Consider the following 15421-nt stretch of genomic DNA (forward strand, 5'->3'; position numbering starts at 1 on the left):
GGGACCTATGAATAATTTTGAGACCAAAAATGCAACTCTAGTTGTAAACCAATAACTTTCAAACAAGCAACTACAAGCTTTAATTTTTATTTCTGTTCACACCTAAATTTTTGTGGGTTTTTTCCCCCACATCAGCTAGATGTGCGGTGTCCGTTTTTACGGCTGTCCCCCCTCCCACACCCCCAATACAGAGCCGAGAGCCGGTAAAAAAACGCTTCCCAATCTGGTGGACTTGAACTGTTCATGAATTACATCCATGTAGGGCTACATGGCGACTTTTAGTCGCGACAGGTTGCACGGCCAAAGATTGCAGAGTCGTGACCGCAGAGTCGTGCTTGCAGCATCGCAGTAATGAAAGTGAATGCGGCTACGTTGCGACCCGCAGCATACTGCGACACGACTGTCTCAAGAAATCCAAACTTGAATGATTTGTCGCATTTACGGCGCGTTTTACACGCTGAAAAACGCGTCAAAGATACTTGATTTAATATTCCCATTGACATAATAGGAAAGCGCGCCGTAAGTGCATACGATGCATTTTTTACGTGCACGTGTTTATAGAACGTTTTTCATTAAAAAAGCGTCAGGTCAGTTATTTGGCGCTGAAAACGCGCCTAATTCCCATAGTCAATGGGAGTCCTAATTATGCGGCAAAGAAAGCGCCGAAAAGCGCGCACAAAGCACGTCAAAAGCCTGTGGTTTTTTTGGGGGGTTTTTTTTAATCAAGATTTTTATTCAAATCTTTCAAATAAAAAAAAGTTTGTACAGAAAATAAAACACTTCAATGGGCCTACGCCCAGAGGTCTCCCAACACGGGAAAAACACTGGCGTTTTTGACCCGTTTTTCTACAGCCGTTTTAGTACCTGCATTTTTACATTCATTTTTTTTTCATGTGGTGTTTTTCACATTGCAAATAATGTGATTCAAAGAATATGTAATACAAAGGTTCCTCTTTGCAGCCGATAATTTTTTCTGAAAAAACACTAGACACATTAACATGTACGTTTTTTGGATCAGGAAATAAAAACCTGATCCATATGTGAGAAAAATGCCATTAACTGCCTGAAAAAGCGTCACACCAACCCTTTGCTGCAATTTAGAAAAAGCGCCAGTGAGCCAAAAAAGGCAAGACAAAAAAAAGCCACCAATAAATAAGACACTAGTGCGTTTAATATTACCCCATGGACTTCCAGCTAACATCTGGCCGCAGCGTTTCTTGCCAATAAAAACATGCAGTTTTTCCTAAAAGCGCGGTGTGTGAACATGCCCTTATGGAATTCTTGTTCAGGAACCTCGTCAATTAGCCAGAGCAGAGAAATGCATTACACAGACTGCCCATTGATTTCAATGAGAACTGTGTATAACTTCAGGGGATCCTTGTATCAAAAATCATTGGCCAAAAATTTCCATGGTGTTTTTTTTTTTTTTTGCCTATCACAAATAAGACATGGGTGCCTCCATTTTAAACCCAAGATTCTTATCTAGTGCCCTGATACACAAAGTTGAAGGGGTATTCCAGTCTTTAGCATTTTTCACCTATCCACTGGATAGATGGAAAAAAAATAGATCGGTGGGGGTCCGACCGCTAGGACCCCTCCGATTGCCAGCGCTGTGCTTGGCTCTTTCCAGCAGCAACGCACATGCCCGGCCTACGTTGCATTTAAACTCCTAACTGCTGTATTGCGGCTCAGGGGAATGGGAGACCGGAGTCCCCTGTTCTGATGATCGGTAGGGGTCCCAGCGGTCAGATCTGCTAAAGGCTGAAATATCCCTTAAAACTTTTTTTTCCCCTCTATAGTGATATAATGTCACGATTGTGTCGTTCATTGGTTCCTGTGCAATGTTAGGCCGCTATGGGCGAACCGTCACTGCAGCCAGTGGATGACGTGGTCACGCGACCTTATATTACTATGGATGATCCATCACTGAAGCCTAATAACACCGGACTGAGGGAGACCTACGGCTGGGGACAAAGGATTTGAATGTTTAAGGCTATGTTCTAAATGGGGAAACAGGACGGAAGTGTGAACATAGCCAAAGTATTTTTCTCTATTTACTACAGTGGTCTCCAACCAGTGGCTGTCAGGGCATGCAGAGATTGCACAACAGCTGGAGGGCCACAGGTTGTAGACCACCGTTCTACAGGTTGGATTATTAGTTAGGTATGCTCAGTGGTAGAACTTGAAGTTCGGGGGGCCCCAGAGCAAAATCGGTAACAGGGTCCCCCAACATGTCTATGGGCCCCCTGTGCGACTATTACCGTCTATAGCTATGCCTGTGGTTATGCTATAAACGTGTTATCAGTGGGGTCTGACGCCTAGAATAGTTACATAACGTGGCGTCCGATGGAACATGACATTATTTTTTTTTCGTTTAGTAAAAAAAAATCCACGTGAAAAAGCAAAATACCCCAAAATCGCAGTCAAAATGTTTTTATATTCACAGACTGATAACACCGAATTGTTTTGCTTTTTGATATGTAAAGAAATGTTGTTTTCTATCGATAACTCAATTGCGTGTTTTGTAGCAGACGCAAACGACTTTTATGTAGTGTCAGATCGTACAAGAAGTATTGATGGATATGACTTTTTCCACACGTTATAAGTCGCCATACACGCTTATCCCAATGATTATCACTCTAGTGTCTCAGAATCTTTTGTAGAGAACTTGCAGCCCCACAGCCATTAAAAAGCCAAATATCCCTCTTCTCCAATCTGCTTCTCTCAGCTCTATTAATAAGCCTACAACTGCTGACATCTCTTTCAGCGTTCTATTGCTGCTGTCTGAAAAAGACGCCGCCCTCTGATTGGCTCAGTTTGATCCTAGTTGGCTTCCCCATCGATTCGCTCGGGTATCCGGTGATTTCGACTGGCAGCTACTTTGGTCTGGCGGCCGCCATTGTCCCGGATGGTTGCTGTTCACGGTATCTGTCTAAAGCCAACGATTTTTTTTTTGCTCTCCGCTGTCCGTACGAAAGCCGGGATTCCTACCATAACGCGGTCCGGGATAGAAAACGGCCTGCCAGGCCCAGGACTCGCCCCGATCACGCAGGCCGGAGCCATCCAGGCCTGCGCCGCCAGAGAGGTGAATAATCCCGGGTTTTTTACCGGGCAGGGATGACATCTGGGGATGTGCGGTGTACGTGTGTGTGTACCGGGGCCCAGCTGTGTGCACATATGTGCCGGTGTATGTACATATATGATTGCATGTTATTCTTGGCACACATACAGTTACATGTCCGCACATACTGGTACATACAGTTACATGTCCGCACATACTGGCACATACAGCGACGTGTCCGCACATACCGGTACATACAGTTACATGTCCACACATACTGGCACATACAGTTACATGTCCGCACATACTGGCACATACAGTTACATGTCAACACATACTGGCACATACAGCGACGAGTCCGCACATACCGGTACATACAGTTACATGTCCGCACATACCGGTACATACAGTTACATGTCCGCACATACTGGCACATACAGTTACATGTCCGCACATACTGGCACATACAGCGACGTGTCCGCACATACCGGTACATACAGCGACATGTCCACACATACTGGTACATACAGTTACATGTCCGCACATACTGGCACATACAGTTACATGTCCGCACATACTGGTACATACAGCGACATGTCCACACATACTGGTACATACAGCGACATGTCCACACATACTGGTACATACAGTTACATGTCCACACATACTGGTACATACAGTTACATGTCCGCACATACTGGTACATACAGCGACATGTCCACACATACTGGTACATACAGCGACATGTCCACACATACTGGTACATACAGTTACATGTCCACACATACTGGTACATACAGCGACGTGTCCGCACATACTGGTACATACAGCGACGTGTCCGCACATACTGGTACATACAGCGACGTGTCCGCACATACTGGTACATACAGCGACGTGTCCGCACATACTGGTACATACAGCGACGTGTCCGCACATACTGGTACATACAGCGACGTGTCCGCACATACTGGTACATACAGCGACGTGTCCGCACATACTGGTACATACAGCGACGTGTCCGCACATACTGGTACATACAGCGACGTGCCCGCACATACCGGTACATACAGTTACATGTCCACACATACCGGTACATACATTTACATGTCCGCACATACCGGCACATACAGTTACATGTCAACACATACTGGCACATACAGCGACGAGTCCGCACATACCGGTACATACAGTTACATGTCCGCACATACCGGTACATACAGTTACATGTCCGCACATACAGTTACATGTCCGCACATACTGGCACATACAGCGACGTGTCCGCACATACTGGTACATACAGCGACGTGTCCGCACATACTGGCACATACAGTTACGTGTCCGCACATACTGGTACATACAGTTACATGTCCGCACATACTGGCACATACAGTTACATGTCCGCACATACTGGTACATACAGCGACGTGTCCGCACATACTGGTACATACAGCGACGTGTCCGCACATACTGGCACATACAGTTACATGTCCACACATACTGGTACATACAGTTACATGTCCGCACATACTGGTACATACAGTTACATGTCCGCACATACAGTTACATGTCCGCACATACTGGCACATACAGCGACATGTCCACACATACTGGTACATACAGTTACATGTCCGCACATACTGGTACATACAGTTACATGTCCGCACATACTGGTACATACAGTTACATGTCCGCACATACTGGTACATACAGTTACATGTCCGCACATACTGGTACATACAGCGACGTGTCCGCACATACTGGCACATACAGCGACGTGTCCGCACATACTGGTACATACAGCGACGTGTCCGCACATACTGGTACATACAGGGACGTGTCCGCACATACAGGGACGTGTCCGCACATACAGGGACGTGTCCGCACATACAGGGACGTGTCCGCACATACAGGGACGTGTCCGCACATACAGGGACGTGTCCGCACATACAGGGACGTGTCCGCACATACAGGGACGTGTCCGCACATACAGGGACGTGTCCGCACATACAGGGACGTGTCCGCACATACAGCGACGTGTCCGCACGTACTGACACATCGCATCACTGATCGTCAACGTACCGCCATTACTACGGTCGCAATGCTTCACTTTACACCTACTTCACCATGATAACAGTTCGGCCGTTTCTGCCCTGGCACTGTTAATATTGTACACATAATGCGCTATTACTTCACCCTGTGTCAATTTGCAGCTTTTACCGTTCTGCCGCGCACCGTAATGTGCCACTTCCAGGAGACAGCACGTGCTCTATGAATTGTTCTTGTTTGTGACTGTTCTGATGTATTTGCGTTTTATTTTTTTACGTAACCTCGGTATTAAAGCAACTTCCTTCCTCAAAATAAAACCCATGTTGTATTGCAAGTACACAGCACATAAGCGCAAGTGGACCTAATGGGCGCCTGGTTATCAGACCCATAGAACTCCTTGTATACTGTAGAATCTTGTTTTTAAAGGAATTTTAGAACCCCTAAAAATAGCCGCAACGGGTGAAAATAACCGTAATATACTTGCGGATTAGTTACTGCGCTGTGTCGTGTTTTATAATCCACCGGTGATAATGTATTGTACATAACACGTGATCACGTCACTTCTGCGGCCAGCAATTGGCTGCATTGGTTAAGGGTGTAAACGTGACACGGGGGGGGGGGGGGACGGGGACAGGGGGTGACCACAGCACCGGCGTTAAACGCAAATGGTAACTATATTATGGTTTGGTTATCTTGACCCGATTAAAGTCTGCTGGGAATATTTCGTTATTATTTGAGGGGGTTGTTTTATCATAGACATCCCCTTTCGTATGGGAGCTGTGGAGGCAAGCAGTATATTGTCCTGCGGGAAGTGCGATAACCCAAACAATTTAGTATTGTATACTATATTTATATATAATATTTATATGTATCAGCTCTCCACAAAGTGTATTTTTAATAACAGATAAATTCCCTTTCTAACCACAATAATATGTCAGTAAGTGTCTCAGGAAACCGGCGCACTGGTATATTATACGGATATAACCGATGATCTGATATGTCTATGGCGACAAAATGATAGTTCAGCGTTACTAAACTTTTTATTAGATTATATATTTTATGTTTAGTAGACAGCATATTATTACAGAAAAGCCCCATGTGACAGCCCGGGGACTACCACCTCTATGCATTGGTTTCAGTGTAACGTGGTGGTCAGCTTGCTAGGGGAGAAGTAAATCATTTTGCCTACAACTTAATGTAGGCATTAGTGGCACTGCCTTCCTTTCTCTCCCTGTAAATTATGTAGGCACAGATGGTGCTGGCTCTCCATTTACATAATGTAGGCATAGATGGCACTACCTCCCTGCCTCTCCCTGTACATGATGTAGGCACAGATGGCACTACCTCCCTGTCTCTCCCTCTACATGACGTAGGCACAGGTGGCACTGCCTCTCCCGTACTTGATGTAGGCACAGATGGTACTACCTCCCGTCCTCTCCCTGTACCTGATGTAGGCACAGATGGTACTACCTCCCTGTCTCTCCCTGTACATGATGTAGGCACAGATGGCACTACCTCCCTGTCTCTCCCTGTACATGATGTAGGCACAGATGGCACTACCTCCCTGTCTCTCCCTGTACATGATGTAGGCACAGATGGCACTACCTCCCTGTCTCTCCCTGTACATGATGTAGGCACAGATGGGACTACCTCCCTGTCTCTCCCTGTACATGATGTAGGCAGAGATGGTACTACCTCCCATCCTCTCCCGTACTTGATGTAGGCACAGATGGCACTACCTCCCTGTCTCTCCCTGTACATGATGTAGGCACAGATGGCACTACCTCCCTGCCTCTCCCTGTACATGATGTAGGCACAGATGGTACTACCTCCCTGTCTCTCCCTGTGCATGATGTAGGCACAGATGGTACTACTACCCTATCTCTCCGTAGGCACAGGTGGCACTACCTCCCTGTCTCTCCCTGTACATGATGTAGGCACAGATGGCACTACCACCTCGTCTCTCCTTGTACATGATGTAGGCACAGATGGCACTACCTCCCTGCCTCTCCCTGTGCATGATGTAGGCACAGATGGTACTACCACCCTGTCTCTCCCTGTACATGATGTAGGCACAGATGGTACTACTACCCTATCTCTCTCTGTACATGAAGTAGGTACAGATGGCACTGCCTCTCTCTGTACATGATGTAGGCACAGATGGCACTACCTCCCTGCCTCTCTCTGTACATGATGTAGGCATCGATGTCCCTGCCCCATGTTCCTCTCTGTTCATGTTTTCAATGTAATTCATTATTTATTTTGTTCATTTGAAGGGGAAATGAGCGGCTGCCCAGCAGTTCCTGGGGCATTAACCGTGTAAGACATCCCAAGCCTCCTTCCCCCTTCTATCCATTGGTAGTTCTGCTGTTTTCAGATGACCTGAGTAATCTGAGATCGGCGTGTGCTGACTGGCTACCCTACTGAAAAAGTGGTTGTTAGGCAGTGTTACCCTAGCAACCAGACTGTCAGACCTGCTTAGCTACCATTCCACATCTAGGGTAGTGGTATAGATCGGATTTTTCTGACATTAATTTAGGGGTAGAACCTTTTTGTTTAAAAAGTTGTGCCGCGTTGTATTAACGTGTTTTTTTATGTGGTTATTCAGGCGTGGTAGTGGAGCAATTATCACAATGTGACCTGTAATTGTCAGAGCTTTTTAGGCCACGGCTACACACAAGCAACAGCGTCCATAGCAACTGGCGGGAAACTTTCTTCATATAATTGTTGTGACAAGATACTTGCATTTGCCCATGCCATGAAGGTCGAGGGTCATCTTCCATAAACCCTTGAGTTTGGAGCCACCGTGGCAATCGGCTGCAGGGGAAATGTACGGTGATATGTTGGCCATTCAGATGAGTAGCCGTCTATGTATTACATGCCAAAACGTGAGCTGCTTTTCAGAGCAACTCTCCGGTTTCGCTTATAGGGGTGGTACCGAGTGGGGGCCCCACTTTATGACCTCCATATACCCTATTAGGGCATATGAACACGAGTTGTCTTCATGACTTGCGATCCCTAGAACAAAGTGGTCAGAGGAGTAGTACAGCACAGTAGGGGGAATATATCAACAGATTTACGCCCGTTTTCTGGCTTGAAAAAGTTTCAGATTTTGGTGCACGCCGTCGTTTCCAGAAGAGGTGCGGCGCTAAACCGAATATTGTGGGGCCTCCGCCAGAATGACAGATTGATCATGACTTACGCCAGAAACTGACGTCAATTATGGCGCAAATTTATACCTGTTAATTACAGGCATAGATTTGCATTTTTGTCACACTGACCGCCAAAGATGCACAAAAAATATATATAGAGATGTGCAACTCTTGAGATATTTGGCACGTTTTTTCCATCGACGTACATTAAGATTGGCATTTGTTAGGCCAGTCTTCATATATTTCCCCCATTGGCAATTTAAAAGGGGTTTTCCAGTCCCAAGAAATTGATGGCCTGGCCTCAGGATGGGCTATCAATTTCTCATTGACTCCCGGCATCCACGCCGATCAGCTGTTTTGAAGGGGCTGTGGCGCTTGTACGATCGCTGCTTCCACTTTGTTTCCTTTACTGCTCACGCTGTGAATGGCTGACACGCTTGCAGCGGCGGTTCACCGTATTACAACCTTCTCCCGTTCACTTCAAGAAGAGAAGGCTGTAATACTGGGAACCGCCGCTACAAGTGTCGGCGATTTACAATACGAGCAGCAAAGGAAATGAAGGGGAAGCCGCTCTTGTACGAGCGCCGCAGCCCCTACAAAAAATCTGACCGGCGGGGTTGCCGGGAGTTTGAGTGGAAAATCTCTTTAATATAATATTTCATATTTCCACCATTCTTAATGGGGTGTCCAAAAACTCGGATTCCCACCGATCGGTAAGTGAAGGACACATCCTAACGATTTACCAAAACTTACTTTGGTGGGAAAAGTCCGTTAATGGCGTCCTTCTCTCCCTTTGTAGAGTATTGCAAAATATTTGATGTTATCACTTGCAAAATAAATATTCCCAGTCAGAGTAGACATTACCTTATGTTTGATGGAGCAAAAGTCAATCTTTATGCAAGAAGTAACCATTGTGTAACGAACGGCCTTGAGTCTGTTACAATGCGACAGATTTATATAAACATTGTTTTCTATAACCAATTAAATTGCAGATATTATTTGGCTGGTGGAGGTTAGAAGATTAAACTAGGCCTCCGATTGGCTGGCCATGGGCAAGCCCAACGCTCTACATACGACTTGTGTCCGTATACTGTGCTAGTTATGTAATTGTGTGATTTATATTTCTATAGATTGCAGTATACACAGATGTGATTACAGTTATGGATTATGATGAGACCGGCCTCCACAAATCTTCAGAAGTTAGGGGACACCAATGACACATTGTAGAGCAAAATAGGTAGCTTCATGGCAGCTTTTCGCAATGTGTCCCTCTCCTTTTAGAGTGTCCAGCAGTCACCTTTCCCAAATTTGTTACAAAAAAAGCCCGCCTCTTCCCTAGTAGTCACTAAGACGGGATGGGATCTGCAGTGATCACAGCAGGGCCTCCTCTCTCCCCTCCCCCCATGTAATAAAAACAAGCCTCCACCCAGTAGTCCTCCTGACGCAACTTACCAACCAGCAGTCACAGCAGACCCCCTCCCTTCTTCGTGATTACAGCAGGGCAGTGCAGCGCTCCTCAACCATCCCACCCTCCAGTAATACAAGCAGTACTCCTCAACCACCCCACCTGACAGTAGTCACAGCAGTACTCCTGACCCAACCCACCACCCAAGAGTCACGGCAGACCTTTCGCTTCTTAGTGATCACAGCAGGGCAGTGCAGTACTACTCACGACCCAACCCACGTGCCAGTCATTGCTGTACTCCTGACCCAAATCACCACCCAGTAGTCACAGCAGACCTCTCTCTTTTCTTAGTGATCACAGCAGGGCAGTGCAGTACTTCTGACCCAGCCCACCTGCCATTTATCACCGCTGTATTCCTAACCTACCCCACCTCCCAGTAGTCACAGCAGTACTCCTGAACCACCCCACCTCCCAGTAGTCACAGCAGTACTCCTGAACCACCCCACCTCCCAGTAGTCACAGCTGTACTCATGACCCAACCCACCACCCAATAGTCACACCAGACCCCTTCTTAGGGTATGTGCACACACACTAATTACGTCCGTAATTGACGGACGTATTTCGGCCGCAAGTACCGGACCGAACACAGTGCAGGGAGCCGGGCTCCTAGCATCATACTTATATACGATGCTAGGAGTCCCTGCCTCTCCGTGGATCTACTGTCCCGTACTGAAAACATGATTACAGTACGGGACAGTTGTCCTGCAGCGAGGCAGGGACTCCTAGCATCGTACATAACTATGATGCTAGGAGCCCGGCTCCCTGCACTGTGTTCGGTCCGGGACTTGCGGCCGAAATACGTCCGTCAATTACGGACGTAATTAGTGTGTGTGCACATACCCTAAGTGATCACAGCAGAGCAAACATCCACCCAGCATGCCCTCCCAGTAGTCACAGCAGTACTCCTGACCCACCCTATCTCCCAGTAATGACAGCAGACCCCCCCTCTCCCTTCTTAGTGATCACAACAGGGCCACACTTTCCCCAGCCTGCAGTAACTTCCCCCGTCCACCATTTACTCACCACCTGCGTGCTCCCGCGAGGCGCCCACTCCTGACAGGAAGCTCTTCTATTGACAGCTGAGGTCGTCTGTCAATGTGGCCAGCGTTAAGCATCAGGTGGGTGGAAGCACCTGTCCCCGATTTTTTTTTTTTTTTTTTTTTTTTTTTTTTTTTTTTTTAGTCGCCATGGCAAACGGGCTTTCTCCAGCCATGTAATCCGCATTTGTAATGATAATTGTCCATGGTAAATCCCTCCTCACTGATCTAATTGATCGACCTTACATAGTTGAGCACCCTGCCTTTCATGCATGGAAGATTAGCGTTACACTTATTATGTGTTTCAGAAGTTTTAATGGAAGCAATGATCGTGTTTCTGGCCAATTACTTTCTGTAAACAGAACTTTACTTATGGCTTCTATTTCATTGACGTCTATAAGTTTTCCCAGAAAGGAAGTTTAAATCCATTTAAGGCCTCATTTACACGAGCGTGTGCGTTTTGCGCGCGCAAAAAACGCTGCGTTTTGCGCGCGCAAAAGGCACTTGGCAGCTCCGTGTGTCATCCGTGTATGATGCGCGGCTGCGTGATTTTCGCGCAGCCGCCATCATAGAGATGAGGCTAGTCGACGCCCGTCACTGTCCAAGGTGCTGAAAGAGCTAACTGATCGGCAGTAACTCTTTCAGCACCCTCGACAGTGAATGCCGAACACAATATACACCAACCTGTGAATAAAAAAAGACTTTCATACTTACCAAGAACTTCCTGCTTCCCCCAGTCCGGGCTCCCGGCCGTTGCCTTGGTGACGCGTCCCTCTCTTGTCATCCGGCCCCACCTCCCAGGATGACGCCGCAGTCCATGAGACCGCTGCAGCCTGTGATTGGCTGCAGCCTGTGCTTGGCCTGTGATTGGCTGCAGCTGTCACTTGGACTGAACTGTCATCCCGGGAGGTCGGACCGGAGTTATCGGTAAGTCAGAACGTCTTTTTTTTTTTTTTTACAGGTTCATGGATTTTCGGAGCGGAAGTCACTGTCCATGGTGCTGAACCAGTTTAACGCTTTCAGCACCGTGGACAGTGACTGTCTCCTGACGTCGCGTACCCGAACATTTTTTACCGGTTTCGGTCAAAACGAGTTTGGCCGAACCCGGTGAAGTTCGGTGCGCTCATCTCGAATTTGACACTCCGTTTGGATGTTTGTAAACAGAAAAGCACGTGGTGCTTTTCTGTTTACATTCAGGAGTTTGACAGCTCTTGCGCGAATCACGCAGTTCGCACGGAAGTGCTTCCGTGCGGCATGCGTGGTTTTCACGCACCCATTGACTTCAATGGGTGCGTGAGTGCGCGAAAAACGCACGATTATAGAACATGTCGTGAGTTTTTTTCTGCGCACACGCGCTGAGCGCAATTCACGCATCGTCTAAACTGCCCCATTGACTAATATAGGTGCGTACGACATGCGTGCAAATCACGCGCGTCGCACGCGCGTATATTACGTTCGTGTAAATGAGGCCTAAAGGTGTTTTTTGAACTACAGATATTGATTCCATTTCCCCAGGATGAGCCATCAATATCTGACCTGTAGGATGCACAATTCCCTACAATAAAAGAACCACTTTGGCTTTTCTCCTACATAGCGCCCCTCCAGACTCCCTACTGGGTAGGAACGGCAACATAGACTCATTCACTGCCTCATGGGGCCGTGTTGCATTTCCAGATGTGGCACCGGATCTTGGCCTAGGGATCAGTGACCCCTACTAGATCTACTGCGTTTACTTTGTGCCACAATGAAACGTAAAATCGGAACTCTGCCTAACGTAAGCACTGAGGGTTTTTTTCCGCAAAGGATTTCACTGCGGAAGATCCACAGCGCATTACAGTAGCAGCAGAGCGGGTGAGATTTGAACACATCCCATCCACACACAGCGGAAAGAATCAGCTGAAAAACCGCTCATAAATTGACCTGCACTGTGGAAAAGTTTTGCTTTTCCCCAGCAAAAATCTCCGCTCAGAGAATGAAAGCTTTTTTTCGTTTAGAATTAATAAAAAGGTTTGAAAAAAAGTTTACTTTCCCCGTTCTCTGTCATAGCGACGCGTTTTTCTGTTCTCGTCAAGGCTGACATCCTGGGATGACGTTTCATTCCATGTGACCTCTGCAGCCAATCACAGGCTGCAGCGGTCACATGGACTACAGTGCAATCCCAGGAGGCCAGCCTGGATGAGAACAGAACGACGTGTCAACGGAAAACGGGGTAAGACTTCGTTCACATTTGTGTTGTGGCATCCGATTTAGCGGATCCGTTGAAATAAAAAATAAAAAACGGACAGACTGAATGCAACGGAAGGTAAAATATATTTGTTTTTGACGGATCGGTTTACCGGATCCGTCAAAAAAACTGACTCTTTCAGTTTGTCATCGGTTATAACGGATCCGTTTTTATCTTTGCATCTTTCTTGCTTTCATTTTTAGGCTTCGTTCACATCTGAGTTCTGACGTTCCGTCTGTGCTTCCTGTTAGATCGGAACCCTGACTGAGACAAACGGAAACAATAGGTTTCCATTTGCATCACCATTGATTTCAATGGTGACTGATCCTGTGCAATTGGTTTCCGTTTGTGTCAGTTGTCCAAGGGTTCCGTCGTTTTAACGGAATCAATAGCGTAGTCGACTGCGCGATTGATTCCGTTGAAAAAACGGAAACCTGCCGGAATGGTGACCAATGGAAACCATTAGCAATGTTTCCGTCACCATTGATATCAATGGTGATGCAAACGGAAGCTAAGGTTTCTGTTTGGCTTTCCGTTGAGAGGTTCTCCCGACAGAAAACCTCCGACGGAACCCCTGAACGGAAAGCCAACGATGATGTGAACAGGCCCTTACTGATACAAACAGATGGCATATTAGTTTGTATCAGTCATCCAGTGACTTCAATGTTAAAAAAAAAACTAAAACGGAAAGCGCAGCAGGCTACGGTATTTCTTCCGTCAGAAAAATGGATACCTGACGGAACGAAGCCTAACTGAGCACAACTGATGCAAAAATAAAACCAATCGAAATCAAGTTTTTTTTTATTTTTTTTAAATGGAAATGTTCACTTCTATTCTGGTGGTCCTTGACGGATACGCTACAACGGAAGCCACAACACGGCCTAAGGGAAAACAATTTTTTGCGGACCGTAAAGTGTTGTTGAGCTCATGTGAGATGTGTCTAAATTCGGGAATGTTCCAGTTTGGATGTTGACACATTTTCTTTCTTGATTTCTTAATTGACTGCGGAATAATCTGAGTTGTTTTGTTCCAGTTTTCTTCTTCAGTTTCGTTGCCGACTGGGTCATGTGCACCTGGCAGCCACCCAGACGCTGTACAGGAAATCTACTCCAGCACTTAAAGGGACAGTAAACCTGCCCAATCCACCAGCAATGTAGCTGAATACGATCTATTATTCCCTGTGACAGCAAGTTTATAACTTTGTGTGGAGTTTTATCTTTTTATTGGACCGCTTCAATCTTATATAAGTTTGCTCTTGGGGAGCACTGGTTCTCCTTGTGGAGATCCAGCTTGTGTGGGGTGTATTACAGGCAGTGCTGCCTGGGAAAAATTATGCTAATTAGCTCTACTTCTGGAGGAGAGCTAATTTGCATGCTATTAGGCCTGCTTAATTCAAACACTGTTGATTATGAATTTTTAAGGGGGTTGTATACTGAAAAGTCACACGGTTTTCTAAGCTACTTTATATTCAATTTGTTTGCTGTCAGTGGATGAAAACATTCTTGCTGCATGAATCTGCATATATCCTCCCATCTGGTCGACGTGCATCCTGCTCATGTCCACATCTAGGAAGTAGTGACTGTCCCTTGTTAGTTCATTGGACGACCTCTTTACGCAGCAGCCGTTTTGAACAAGCAGCTGCAGTTTAAAGCATGAGGGACCGACAGAGCAGCAGCCCGAGCCTCTGATGAGACAGGATATGAGTTGTAGTCTACCTCTGACTACCATAAGAGAATGTAGCTAATCTGCAGTCACTAATATTCCCTAAGGGTCACATGTTGTAGGTTCTGCCCGGATTTTCACGTAGATTCCACGCCTAAATCCGGACAGAATCTACAGGAATCCCGCTGACTAAGTATTTTTAGGTCCCATTCACATGTTCCAGGAATAAAACTGTGCAGAACAATGACTGCACCACAGATTTTATAATCCGCAGCATATTTACTTTTCGTACGTATTCTACACTGGAAAAACCAGGGCGCGTTTTGCCTCTGCAAATCCTGACCGTGTGAACATGGCCTAATAGAGCAAACATAAAAAAACAGCCAACCCTAAAAATAAAAAAGGTGGTTGTGACTTCTGCGCATCCACTGTAGGCTGGGGCTCCACGGGGACATTGCGACAGCCGCAAGTCATGGTTAAATGGTCGTATTACGGAAACGTATAAGTTGTCGGTAACTTGCGACGACCACACGAGTTCTGACCATATTGTGCAACTCTTCTCCCCATAGGAAAACATTGAGGCTGGTTTCCTTTCCTTCTAGTCTGAATGTCTCTGACCACCCTCGAGCTGACGGCAGCCGTCCACTTGGCCCCTTGCTGCCTTATCACAGCCAGTATCGTACGTTTGACTTCCATATTTCAGCGTGTGTGACCAGAGAACGAGAAGACTAAAGACTTCCATAGAAGCACAAATAATGTGGCCGGAATAATTGA

General features: G+C 46.5%; 1 protein-coding gene across 2 annotated transcripts in view; it reads left to right on the forward strand.

Annotated features, from left to right (window-relative positions):
• The first annotated feature begins 2809 nt into the window (after positions 1 to 2809).
• The window catches only part of AMBRA1 (autophagy and beclin 1 regulator 1), a 79116-nt gene continuing 66504 nt past the window's right edge, over positions 2810 to 15421 (forward strand). The window contains exon 1 of one of the 2 annotated variants that reach the window (XM_075837920.1): positions 2810 to 3085. The gene's annotated coding sequence lies outside the window, so the exon portion shown is untranslated. The remainder of the gene's footprint in view (positions 3086 to 15421) is intronic. The other variant, XM_075837919.1, reaches the window with a different exon arrangement.

The sequence above is a fragment of the Rhinoderma darwinii genome, chromosome 9 (assembly GCF_050947455.1).
Source record: "Rhinoderma darwinii isolate aRhiDar2 chromosome 9, aRhiDar2.hap1, whole genome shotgun sequence".
NCBI classification, from domain to species: Eukaryota; Metazoa; Chordata; class Amphibia; order Anura; family Rhinodermatidae; genus Rhinoderma; species Rhinoderma darwinii.